The 14,711-nt window shown below is 43.4% G+C and overlaps 1 pseudogene; it reads right to left on the reverse strand.

The window, feature by feature from the left end:
- Window positions 1-6,051: 6,051 nt before the first annotated feature.
- LOC149454037 (axin-1 pseudogene) lies at window positions 6,052-14,372 on the reverse strand (annotated as a pseudogene).
- Window positions 14,373-14,711: the final 339 nt, after the last annotated feature.

Here is a 14,711-nt window from a genome sequence, read left to right on the forward strand (position 1 = left end):
TTAGTGGGTTAATTGGTCGGCCGTTTTTCGGGATTTTGGCACATTTTTTTTTATCAGTAAATTTGGAAAAAAAAATTTCCAACTTTACTGATAAACAAAATATGCTAAAATCCCAAAAAATGGCCGACCAATTATCCCACTAACGGAAGAGGCCCTTGTCCCCATTAACATGTGGACAAGGTGCTTTGGGGGGAGCCCCCCTGCCCCAAGCTCAGAAATTCACCTGTCACTTCCCCCAGCTAAAAGAGAAAGTTTTCTTGTAATTTATATCCCTAAAGGAAACAATGTTTACTTTGAGTTTATTAAAAGATACAAAGTTTTCTGTAACTTCGGGGAAAGTGACTTCTAAGCTTGTGAACTATAGCAAAGAAAAAAAAAAAGGCTGGCATTTGCATTTGAAAATCGGTGCCGACATACACTTTGTATTGCGAAAAAAATTATTAACAATTGTGTAAACCGAGGCATTATTTTCAATGGATTTTCATTCGTAAACCGAAAATTACGTTAACCGAGGCATTGGTAAACCGAGGTACGCCTGTATTAGTATTGCAATCCTTTGTATTGGGATACATAGAACCAACATACATCTGAATTGGCAACATAGCACAATATTTGTGTCGCATTTGAGATATCTGGCTAGTTACACTGACCTTGCCCAGGGACCTAGGATTGATTCACACCACAGAAATACAGGCAGGATTAGTCTTCAACAGCTCCGTGGATTAGTGGTTAGCGCTACTGTCTCACTAATGCTAGGGTTGTTGGTTTGAATCCCAACCACAGCAATGAATTTGCATGGTCTCCGTGTGACTACCCTAACATACATGTGCTGGTGGCAGCATCTTTGCTTTCTGTTTAAATGATCCCTAGAATGTGAATTAGAATGAGGCCTTGTCTGTTCAAACACCTTTAAAGTAGCACCTTATGTGAATGTGAATGGGATGAGATAAGGGCCTGGACTAATGATTGATTGGATAATGCTGGTTTGCACTCCACCTCCTTTTGGGAAAGTTTGTCAAACCATGAGAAGAGTGAGCGAAAGAAATGGATTAAAAAAAAAAATAATAATAATGGCATGGAGTCCCCCCCCCCCCCCCAAATCCATAACAGACCCTTATCTGAGCATGCAGATACCGCATGCCTTCAAAGATTTTTTTCCTTTGTTGAATTGCCTGCTTGGTTCACACTAGATGTAAATGTTTTGCATGTTCTTCCTTCTAAGGTGTGTTTGTGTGTTATTTTACAATGATTGTGTTTATTATCTTTGCATTGTAAACCTAACACATGTCCATTGCTCTGCTCTTCCAAGTTTGCTTTATTTAGAATGAAATGCAGTTTTCAGACAAACATGGTGAGAAATGTATGTGTGGGGGATTTGGGGAGGTGGGTGGTATTTTTATTTTGGCACGTATGTATTTTTATATTGATATTGCGATCTGCTCTTATGAGCAGGACCGTTCCATTTTAGCAACATCAATCCTGCTTTTTTTTTTTCACACCAAGATATTGAATGTAGCTTTTTGTTGCTGTCCAAATAAATGTAGAATGTGTATTTGATCAATAAACATTTGTACTATGTATTTTTTGGGGGGATTATTTCATGTTCTAGTTGAATGTTGCACAGTGGCTAAATGGTTAGCACTTCCACCTGGCAGTACTAGGGTTGTCGGTTCAAATCCCAGCCATGGCACTTCCTGCCTGGAGTTTGCATGTTCTCCCTGTGCCTGTGTTTCCTCCCACACTCTAAAGACATGCTGGTAGGTTAATTGGATCCTGTCAAAATTGGCCCTAGTATATGTATGAATGTAAGTTAGGGACTCTTAGTACGCCCCTTGAGGGTTAGGGACTGGTGTGAATTTACCACATCTATATGTAAAGTGCTGCGTAAATTGACAGCGCTATATAAGTATCTGAAATGTACTAGCACCCCTAACACTTATTTTTGCTAGCTATATAATATGCCCAAGTCTTCCTTGTTAGATCGCACATGTGCAAGTATGTCGAAAATAACAAACCAAAAGCCCCTTATTGCACCACAAGACCATGTTATGTACCAATGAATAGGTCGTGTTCAATGTGCAGCTAGCTATTCTTTTTCTACAATCCTCTTAACAGTAATAAATTGGGCCCCCAATTTATGTTGACTTTGGGCCTTTACTGGCAAATATATATTCGCCAATGTCATATACACAGTATAGCTGCAAGCATACGTTCACCTATGCCAAATCTACAATAGAACTGCAAACATATATTTGCGAATGTCATATACACAATGGAGCCGCATGTAAAATTGCTATGGTGCACAAATAAACGCCAAGACGGCTGTTGGAGGAGGCGCTAGAGCAGCTGTCATACCGGAAATACGTCATGACGTTTGCACACACCCGGAAGTGGAAGTGGGGAGTGTGAGTGGATGGGAGTGTAGTTAGGAGAGTTTAGTGGTAATTTGCAAGTCTATTTTTTAGTTTTGTGAATTGTTCTTTTGTGGAATTCCAGACCACATCTGGACATGGCGAAATCACTGTTCTCCGCCCAGGAGCTGATCCTCATTTGCTGTGGAAACATTACTAATAATTGTTGTATTTTCAGTTGAAAACATGTCCAATTCCTAGATCCATTGAGGTACATAGCAGAGGTTCAAGGTTCTTCGTAACTATACAGGTGGCACAGACACAAGCATACACCCATGGCCACTGTTAGATATCATGGGGCCCCGTACAGCATACCTGACAGCCCCCCACCGCCAGAGAAAATATCCAAATTATATTTATGGTAAAAATACACTAAAAACATTATTAATGGACATAATCCCAACCATATTCCTGTGAAATCTAAATGATAAAACTGTACTGAGTTCATAAATAAAGCTGTGTGTGTAATTGATGTTTTGGGGCTCATGGGTGCTGTGGCCTGTAGAGTGGGAATCAGTGGTTTGTTTTTGTGGCTATCGCCATTTGCAGGCAACCTATGTTACACTATGGAATTGCTGCAGCTCATAATTTGACAAGCATATGGGTGCAGGTGTACAGCCCTGAACACAGACAGTGAGCATTCAGGGCCACTTCCCTACGCCTTCACACCTGTCAAATTAAAACCTGTGTTCATACAGCTGCTGTGTCCCCATAGTGTAACAGGTGGCTCTAGCCACATAAACAACCCACTCATTCATGCTGTACAGGCCAGAGGACCTGTGTGAATGGGGCATTTTTTACTTTTTTTTTTTTTCCTCAGCTCGTTAATTTCAATGGCCTGCCTAATGTGTGGTACCATGCAAAAATACTGCAGGCATATTATTTTAAAAGTGTGTTGCACCTAACCGCGCACATCTGCAAAAGGCATTGCATTTCTTTGCTGTGCTGGAAAATGTGTGTTCTTGCATGCGTTTCTGCACCAAGGGCCAGTTCACACTATAGAAACAGTCTAGATGTGTTCCTGATGCGTTTTTGCATGCCCTTTTGGCATGCATGTTTAGTGTGTTCCAGTACATTTTGGATGCGTTTTGGACACGTTGCATTGCATTTTTGTATCCCTTCCAGTTCGTTTTTTCTACTTTCTTTTTATTCAATTTAATTAGGGACATGTGCGTTTTAGTACATTTAAGGATGTTTCAATGTGTTCCAGTACAGTTCTGTGCAGAAACAATGCAGCGTGGTCAACTTTGTTTACAGCACCTGCAATGCACTGAAAATGCAAGCGCTGATGTGAACTATGACATTGACAACCATATAACCTTCTTTCTGTGCATTTATGATGCCGTAAAAGCAACTGAAACACATGTAGTGTGAACTGGTCCTAAAAATTATTAGAGGTAAGGGAACGGGACTGACCAGGGATTGTGAATTCAATCAGACTAGTGGTGATATACAATCAGCAATCGTATAATAATGTGAGATCTGAGCTGTAGCTGATAGAAAATGAGACACATTTACTTGATCAGTAAATAGTTAAAAAGAGTGGGGTGGTTATCCATAGATTTGCATATGGTACAGGTGATGATGGGGTGGGGGAGGGGGTCAGGTTGTATAAAGAGACAGATTTAAAAGAAGAGAAAAAAGTTACAATGAAATATACACAGCATGAAACTTGCACATTTCCTAATTGGCAGAAGAACAGGACGCAGGTAACATTCATCCACTTTCTAGTCATTAGGCAAAATCATAATTGATTGATCAATATTCCTGGCACTGACACAACCCAGAAAATTGATCTCCATTTTTTTAATGTTCATAAATGTCAAGGAGCTTATAATCTAAGGACAGAAACTCAGCCATGTAACAAGGTCCAATGAACCTAACAGCATGTCTTTTGAGTGTTGGCAGAAACACATCCATACAGGGAAAGCATGCAAACTGGGATGCAGCCATGACTGGGATTAGAACCCATGACCCAAGTGCTGTAAGTTCTGAGCTCTAACCACTAAACCACTGTGGGAGACACAGTTTGAGATACAATGTAGAATAGTTACATTGTTTAAAAATGATAAAGCGAGCGCTGGTCAAATGATATAGACTACTAAAATGGTATTACACAAGATAAATATAACCACGAACAGTCGTGTATGAACTCGTGAAAGGTCATCCACCCTTGTGACAGTGTACTACACTATTAAGTACCTTTCTGGCTCCTGTGGCTGAGCTAATTCCTCCCCAGGACCATTTGGGCACCCACCCTGATGGATGGATGGATGGAGCTGGATGACTAACCCATAGCTGCCAGCATACCGCTGCACCCCCAGATGTGTGATGTGTATAACCCATGCGCATTAATACTTTTGTTCTGGTGAGTGTAGACCAGTCCCAAGGGTGGTTTATCTTTCACGAGTTCATGCACTACTGTCCGTCACGGAGAAACCACACGTGCCATTCATAGGCACTCTCTGAGTTGGTACTCTCACACGAAGGACATTCCATTATTCAGGAATGATTATATGAACTTATTTTAGCACCATTTACCATTTTACATCATTATTGCAATTCTTTGCACATTTTGGTTTTTACATGCGTTCATTATTGATCACATGCATTTATAGCGCTGCACTTGACTTTAACATAGAATAGTTACGTGATTAAAGAGAATGAAGATATATCATTATATTGGGAAATTAGAACTATCCAAATTATTTGAGATATAAGTGTGAAAATGTTTAACATTTGAAAATAGAATGTATGACATTCATTAGTAAATGCATTAGTTGTCTGATCATTTTGGAGAAACAGCAAAAAAAAAAAAAATAATATAGGTGTACTAATTATGTTACATTCTAAGTATTCTCTTTTGCTAACAGGAAAACGCCAACGGGACAAAGCCCGAGCTTGTGCGCCATCTAGCGAACATATCCGGTATTGCACCTAAAAATGTGCCAGACGCGATTCCACATTTACTAATAGCAAAGTAGACGTTCGTCAATGAGATTGCTAGACGCCGCTCAGAAGACTGACAGGTCTTGATTGATTTAACTGAGTCTGCCTGAATGTTCAGAGTCTGCTGGTAGACTCAAGTCTTAGTAAATCAGGGCCCTAGTGTTTTGGAACCGTAGAGAAAAAAAAAAAAATCAAGTGGGAATAGTGAACATTGGAAATGATTCTGAAATGTAAAAAAAGCATTAGCAGACAATGGAGAGGGGAGACTGGTTTGCCTTTGGCAGATCAACCTTTTGCAAAGGCTGAAGCTTTTCGGTGACTGCAGCACCACAGCATTTAGAATTTACATAAGAGCACTGTGACTTCGGAAAATGTAATTCCCGTTATTTTTTTTTTTTAATTTCAATGTATCAAAAATATGCAGCTCTCATAAACAAGGTTCTATAACAACCTCTAGCTTTAACTGTACACTGTAACATTACATGGACTGCAGCCCCTCAGAGGACAGTGTGGACTGCTTCAACAGGTTCTCTTGAACAGACTCAAGATCGCCTGTGTGGTGATTAACCTTCTGCAAACGGGTACCACCGATTATGACAGCAAGGGGCCTCTGTGACATTGTCTATCTCCAGCATTTTGTTAAACATCTTCAAGTCTGCTTGCACACAGCATATTTGCATTGTTGGATGGCCTAGTCGATCTTTTCCACCCTGCCGATAATTTTCTCTTCGTAGATAGACAGAATAGTGTCCTTGTCTCTCACCTCTTCAAAAACCAATCCGCAATCAAACACGTCACTTACTTTCTTAAAGCAATACCTGTAATTTCCTTTCTTCGGAAGCAGCTCCTTGAATTGTCCCAGGGTCACTACACGGCCCTTCATCATGGTCCTGTAGGGAATAGGCTCTCCACAGAAGTAGTACGCCACCACAATGTTGTCGCAGGGCTGAGAGGATCCACTTCCTCCTTTCGTTTGAGGTTTTAACCTTTGCTTCACTTGAATTTTCCCTGCTTTTCTTTCCTCCCCTTCCAGCCTCCTGTGTGCTTCCTCCAGCTGTGTCAGTGGATTGGGGGCAGGATTGGGTAGCATGATGGGATCTTGCATGAAAGGGTGAGCGGGCTGAACGATGTTATGTAGTTGGGCAGTGACCCACGGGTGCACGGCACCTGGCCGCTCGATGGAAAGTGGTTTAGGCACATCATATGCCAGGTACTTCTTGGCACCTGACGAACTATGGACAGATTTTTTATGTCTGCTTATCTCCTTCCATTATCTATTGCATGATTTTCTGGTTTCTCTCTCCATTCTCTGGCACAACTGGCATTTCATAGCTGTCACTTTCAAGCTTCCCGGAAACCACTTTCTCAGCGTTCCTTTTGGCAAGCATACTTACTTTTCCGCTATAGCCCAGAGAATCCATAGGATTAGGGGCCATTCCCATGTTCTCTGCATAATTTCAAGACTTGGTTGCATAGTTATGTGGGTCTACATTCCATGGGAAGTTGCTCTGCACTCTTTGTGTGGCCTCAGCCTCAATTTGTTCTTTAGGTTTCACACCACTATGGTGGTGAACATGGTGATAAACATGCTTGTGGCGGTAAAGGTTGGATGCCTCAAGTGTTCAGTTGCTCTTGCCCGAATGCTTTCCGTGAACAGACTGCATTGTTCCCATGGAAACAGGAAGGCCTTTGCCCAAATGGCCATCTGGAGAGTGTGGTTTCTGGGAATGACACCCAGGGCCCGGAGACTGGCAGCCTGGGGTTTTAATGACGCGCTGCACATGTTCATCAAGGATGGACTCTGGGTTTTCTTTGTGGGCGTCTCTGATTGGCATCCCGACACAACCCATGTCGGCATAGTGTGAACCAAAATGATGCATGGGCTGGCTTGAAGGCAACTTGTGGCTAACCATGGAAGGCGCAGATGAGACATCGGCATCATCACCTTCTTCTTCTGCTCTCGCTCATTTTAGCCGCTCCTCCAACTTCTGTTCCACTTCACGGTCTCTCAGAACTCCCTCCAAGCGACTTATTAGCTCAGCAGCAAATTTTTCAGGATCAACATGAACATCCTTTGGCATGTGATATGTACGTGGAATGTTAGGTAGTGGCACACATCCGTTTGCTTTGCAACTTTCTTGCATTTCCCTGCGATGGTGCTTTCGTAATCTATATGGTGGAACTCCATCTACACTGCTGTCTGTCAGGGACATGGTATCTGTGTCACTCGACATACTCTGTTGCTCGCTGTCGTTAGCACTGGTGGCTGACGCCACCGCATACCCAGTGTTGACAAAGTAAGGGTTAACTGGCTCTCTCCATGCTCCCGGCCTAAACTCTCTTCCATCACTCAGATGTCTAGGTGGTGCTGGACAATGCGATACAGCTTCTAAAATAAGTTTCTGATTAATTTTGTTAGAAGAAACAGAATCTCTTTCAGTTATTATCCACCAATTGGTCACACTTCCATTCCTCATCTTTGTTAAGAGTTGGCAAATATCCAGCTGGACCCTTCCCTGTCCCAGCACCTGAACTATGGTCACTGTAGATTATAGGACTTTCCCCGCCTATTGTAGTATATTCTAAATAGATATCTGATTTCAGGAATACAGGGCAAGTATTGTCCTCCATGATGGACTTGATTTCCATTTGGGCCTGGTCAAACATGTCAGGTTCAATCTGCTACCTTAGCACACAATCTTTAACCACTTGCCTACAGGGCACTTATACCCCCTTCCTGCCCAGGCCAATTTCCAGCTTTCAGCACTGTCACACTTTGAATGACAATTGCGCGGTCATGCAACACTGTACCCATATGAAATTTTTATAATTTTTTTGAGACAGATCTTTCTTTTGGTGGTATTTAATCACCTCTGGGATTTTTATTTTTTCTTAAACAAACCAAAACCACTGAAAATGTTGAAAAAAAACATTTCTTAGTTTTTGTTGTACAATTTTGTAAACAATTGATTTTTCTACTTCACTGATGTGCGCTAATGAGGCTGCAGTGATGGGCACTGATAGGTGGTACTGATGAGGAGACACTGGTAGGTTGCACTGATGGGCATTGACAGGCATCACTGATGGGCACTGAAAGGCAGCACTGATACATGACACTGATAGGCAGCACTCACTGGCACTGTTAGGCAGCACTGATGTGCACTGATAGGCGACACTGACAGCGTGACAGCTCGAGAGGAGAGAAATGCCGATAACCGGCATTTCCGTGTTTACATGTGATCAGCTGTGATTGGACACAGCTGATCACATGACCGAGCCGACATCTTCGGCTCTTTCCGTGATCCACTGTGTCCGAGGGACACAGTGCACCGGCGATTGCCGCGCTGCTCGCTCCCTGAGCCGTGCATGCGCGGTGAGAATGGAAGGATGTCATATGACGCCCTATCAGAACGAGAGAACCACCTTGCGCCCGTCATTGTACTATATGGCGGGCGGAAGGTGGTTAATAAAACTTTTTGTTGCTGGTTTGATCTGCCAGGAAACAATCCCATTATTGTCTAGAATGTATTTTTTATAAATTGCTTTAGCCAGTTTGAGCCTTTTTTCCCACCTTGGAGTGACTGGGCTCCAGCTTTCGAAAACCACTGCACGCAAACCAATCGAGCAAATCCCCACAATTCTCTTGTTGCAAAAAAGTTCTGAACAAGTTAACCCCATCCTGGTCATCCAACAAAGAATGCAAAGATTCAGCCCATTTTAAATATGGTGGAGTCGCTGCCTTCGGGTTTGTAACCCAAGTCGAGGTCAGAATATCTCGGCGTTGCTGTTGAAGTCTCGTTTAGTCTATATATACACAGTTGTGTTCAAAATAATAGCAGTGTGTTGAAAAATGTGAATAAAGCTCAAAATCCTTCTAATAGCTTTTATTTCCATACACACAAATGCATTGGGAACACTACACATTCTATTCCAAATCAAAACATGAAGAAAAATATATCAAATTTGTGTTATTCCTCTAAAAAAACAAAATTGAAGAAAAGTGAATATTAGACTGTTCAAAAAAATAGCAGTGTTTGTATTCTTCTTTACAAGCTCAAACATTCACTATATAAACTGAAAAATGTTTGAAGATTTAGCTTTCCTTTGAATTACTTAATATTTAGTTGTATAAGCACTGTTTGAGAACTGCTGCACATCTGTGTTGCATGGAGTCAACCAACTTCTGGCACCTGTGAACAAGTATTCCAGCCCAGGATGATTGGACTACATTCCACAGTTCTTCTCTATTTCTTGGTTTTGCCTCAGAAACTGCATTTTTGATGTCACCCCACAAGTTTTCTATTGGATTAAGATCCGGGGATTGGGCTGGCCACTCCATAACGTCAATATTGTTGGTCTGGAACCAAGGGGAGAAAACATATAAGGGAAGAGGGGAAAACATATAAAGAAGTGCAGAAAATGAGAGGCTGCTCAGCTAAAATGATCACAAATGCTTTAAAATGGCAAGCAAAACCTGAAAGACGTGGAAGAAAGCAAAAAATTACCATTCAAATGGATAGAAGAATAGCCAACAATTAGCTCCAGGAAGATCAAAGAAGGTCTAAAGTTACCTGTGAGTACTGTTACAATTAGAAGACGCCTATTTGAAGCCAAGATATCTGCAAGAAGCCCCCGCAAAGTCCCACTGTTGAAAAAAAAAAGACGTGCTGAAGAGGTTACAATTTGACTGGCCTAAAGAGAAATGGCGCAACATTTTGTGGACTGATGAAAGTAAGATTGTTCTCTTTGGGTCTAGTGGCCGGAGACAGTTTGTCAGACGACCCCCAAACACTGAATTCAAGCCACAGTACAATGTGAAGACAGTGAAGCATGGTTGCGCAAGCATCACGATATGGGGATGTTTCTCATACTACGGTGTTGGGCCTATTTATCGCATACCAGGGATCACGGATCAGTTTGAATACATCAGAATACTTGAAGAGGTCATGCTGCCTTATGCTGAGGAGGAAATGCCCTTGAAACAACAAGACAACGACCCCAAACACACCAGTAAACATGCAACATCTTGGTTCCAGACCAACTAGATTGACGTTATGGAGTGGCCAGCCCAATCCCCGGATCTTAATCCAATAGAAAATATCAGGGCTCCGGGTATGACCAGAGGTGTGTGGCCTGACACAGGGAAACACAGACTTCAGGTATAGCGTGTAAAACAATATAATTTATTAAGGGCAACACAAACATAAACGCAGTACAACAAACCAAATCCAAAACGAACACAAATACGTACCACAAGGTGCAACAAACCCAAACCTTAACTGATTTTATATATATATATATATATACAGTATATATATATATATATATATATATATATATATAAAAATATGGAGCACAACGTAGTCAGGCGGGCCGGTAGCAAACGGGCAGACAAGGTACAAGGAGTAGGCAGAAGATTGGTCAGGAGTAGCCGAGGTTGGTGCAGGCAGAGTTCAAGCAGAGTCAGGATCAAGCAGAGTCAGGATCAGACAGGAAGCAAACAGGATGCAGGTACAGGGGCTCATGGGAACAATATACCAAGGCCCTGATTGCAGGCCTGGCCATTCCTTAAATACACCTCCTGCAATCAGCCTCAGGTGATGGCTTGATTGCAGGAGTGAGCTTCTGGCTGACGAGAGCACCCGCTGGCCAGCCCTGGTACTGCAGCCCACAAGGCAGGCGAGTCCCACCACCATTGGCGAGTCCATCCCTGACAGGACCCCCCCCTAAAGGGGGGGCCTCAGGATGCTCCAAACAGTCCGTAATGGCACATGGGGCTGGGCAGCGGGCACCGGGCCATCGGGCTGGGCAGCAGGCAGAGGCACATCAGGCGAGGCAGCAGGCATCGGGCCATCAGGCGAGGCAGCGGGCCATCAGGCGAGGCAGCGGGCACCAAGTCATCTGGTAGAATAGCGGGCACCGAGTCATCTGGCACGACAGCAGGCACCGGGTCACCAAGCTCGATAGCGGGCACCGGGTCATCTGGCACGACAGCGGGCACCGGGTCATCAGATAGGACAGACAAGACAGCGGGCACCGGGGCGTCAGGCTGGACCGCGGGCACCGGGGCGTCAGGCTGGACCGCGGGCACCGGGGCGTCAGGCTGGACCGCGGGCACCCGGCTGGATCGGGTCATCCAGCTGGGTAGTGTACACTGGGTCATCAGGCATCCGGGCATCAGGCTGAACAGTGGGCAACGGGGCACCAGGCTGGATAACAGAAGGCGGGTTCTCAGACAGCAGGCTGACCGGTTTGGATACTGGCAGGATGGTACTGGTTGGAAAGAATTTTCGCTTCTTCTTGGTTTTAGTTACTGGAGCACTGTAAGTAAACGCAGGTCTGTAAACAGAGGGAGCAGCTTCTACAGATGACTTCTTTACAGGGTTAAAGGCAGGATAGGTGCAGCGAATGGGAACAGGGGACTGACATGTGGTAGATAGCAGGGTATACTGGGCTGTCACTGGGGGTGCTATGGGAAATGGAAGAAGAGAGCTTTGAGCAGAGGAATGATTAGAAGTAGGACGGGGTTGTTGCAAGCTGACTGAAGCTGGGTGTAACAAATCTGACCATGACTGCAGTACTGGTTGAACAAAGCTCAGCTTACACAAAGCCTGTCTGACCAAAGACTGCACTGCGTTTATACAATCCACTAGCACCTGTTGTGAACATGCTGAATAATGCTCCAAGAAGTAATCCGCATCATCCTCCAATAATCATACCAGTGACTCTACTTGGTCTGCACTAAATGGCGGTAAAAAGTCATCCCTGCTTTCAGGGGTACTAGATGAAGCCAACTGCGCACAAGCCTGAATCAACGGTTGCACCTGAGAGAACTCCATGCCCTGATCTACTAGGAAATGAGAGTCTGATAGGCATAATCTCTCATCTAAGACTAGCAGAGACAAATACACAACCTCCTCAGGATGCATCCTTCCCAACTACAAGCCAATATTGCTTCCCTGTGCAGCCACTTCTGGTCAGGATTGGCCTTGATGTAATGTCAGGGCTCCGGGTATGACCAGAGGTGTGTGGCCCGACACAGGGAAACACAGACTTCAGGTATAGCGTGTAAAACAATATAATTTATTATGGGCAACACAAACATAAATGCAGTGCAACAAACCAAACCCAAAACTAACACAAATACGTACCACAAGGTGCAACAAACCCAAACCTTAACTGATATATATATATATAAATATATATAAATATGGAGCACAACGTAGTCAGGCGGGCCGGTAGCAAACGGGAAGACAAGGTACAAGGAGTAGGCAGAAGATTGGTCAGGAGTAGCCGAGGTCAGGCAGAGTTCAAGCAGAGTCAGGATCAGGCAGGATGCAGGTACAGGGGCTCATGGGAACAATTCATCAAGGCCCTGACTGCAGGCCTGGCCATTCCTTAAATACACCTCCTGCAATCAGCCTCAGGTGATGGCTTGATTGCAGGAGTGAGCTTCTGGCTGACGAGAGCACCCGATGGCCAGCCCTGGTACTGCAGCCCACAAGGCAGGTGAGTCCCACGACCATTGGCGAGTCCTTTCCTGACAGAAAACTTGTGGGGTGACATCAAAAATGTAGTTTCTGAGGCAAAATCAAGAAATAGAGAACTGTGGAATGTAGTCCAATCATCCTGGGCTGGAATACCTGTTCACAGGTGCCAGAAGTTGGTTGACTCCATGCAACACAGATGTACAGCAGTTCTCAGAAACAGTGGTTATACAACTAAATATTAAGTGATTCAAAGGAAAGCAAAATCTTCAAACGTTTTTCAGTTTATATAGTGAATGTTTGAGTTTGTAAAGAAGAATACAAACGCTGCTATTTTTTTGAATAATCTAATATTCACTTTTCTTAAATTTTTTTAGAGGAACAACACAAATTTGATATATTTTTCTTCATGTTTTGATTTGGAATAGAATGTGTAGTGTTCCCAATGCATTTGTGTGTATGGAAATAAAAGCTATTAGAAGGATTTTGAGCTTTATTCACTTTTTTCAACACACTGCTATTATTTTGAACACAACTGTATGTGTGTGTGTGTATATTGTTATGTTTAATTAAATGACATTAAAAATCACATGGCATTCGGCAAATTTGAGTATACTGTCTCTAGAGCTGAACTTCGGGGAAAAGACAGAAATTCCCTTGCAGTGGGATTCCCCTGGTAATGCAACAGTTAAATTTTTATATCCCTAGAATACCCATAACAAGCACTTTTACTTATGTCATTCCTCGCTCCCCCAGCAGCCAGTACTCAATTCTTCTGCCTGATGCTCGCTCCTGCTTATGTGCAGTCCCTCACGTACAATACAGAGCTGAAAGGATACTTTTCGATCTCCCATATTTTTGCTTCTAACTGGTGGATATTTGTGCTAAAATCCTTTGGCAAAAAGCACATGGACTAGTACACAACATGATGATTATTATTATTATTTATATTATAAAATTTACGGAGGTCAGTTCAACAAAATGTCCTTCCAGCAGAGGTCTGAATCTCGTTAGCGATATAACACATCACAGTCCCCTAGTACATTATGATCTTTAGCGTAGCTTTCACACTGTAGTCCCCTCTACATCACAGTCCCCTATTTAAAGAAGTCCTCTTTTCCCTTCATATCACTGCCCCCCTTTACATCACAGCACCCCTTAACAAAACACAGCGTCTCCTAACTACAACACAGCACCCCTTAACACAACACAGCACCCCTAACACAACTCAGTGCCCCTTAACATAACACAGCGCTTCTAACGTAACACAGCACCCCTTAACATAACACAGCACCCCTTAACATAACACAGCGCTCCTAACACAACACAGAAAATATATAGCAAAGATGGGAGGTCTCCTTGCTGGACAGGGATGTCTCTTTGCTGGATGTCCCTTCTTGGACTGGGCTGTCTCTTTGCTGGATTGAGAGCAAAGAGACAGCCCAGTCCAGCAAAGAGACAGCCCATCCAGCAGAGACAGCTCATCTAGCAAAGCCGCTTACCTCCCACTGTGTGGCCCGCTCATCTTAAGCCCCGTGTGCCCAAATGCCTGGTGTGCCCTATGGCCAGTCTGAGCCTGAGGGAGGGCACTCGGCGATGGCTTGGCTGTGGTCTGGATGGGACTGTCCCTCGGTCCAGTTCCGGACCGTGCTCCACCATTTAGTGACCACTGAACTAAAGGATACTGTATATGGAGGTTTTGTATTTGTTTATTCTTTTGCTTATACTAGATTTAATTTCAACCTAACTATGTAACTATATACATATATATATGTCTAAAAATTGCACTATACTCTTCTGATACCTCTGATGCACTCTGAAGAAGCAGGATATACAGTCAGGTCCATAAATATTGGGACATCGA

This window comes from Staurois parvus, unplaced genomic scaffold (genome assembly GCF_062004578.1).
Source record: "Staurois parvus isolate SC_StPar_1 unplaced genomic scaffold, SC_StPar_1.0 ptg000439l, whole genome shotgun sequence".
NCBI classification, from domain to species: Eukaryota; Metazoa; Chordata; class Amphibia; order Anura; family Ranidae; genus Staurois; species Staurois parvus.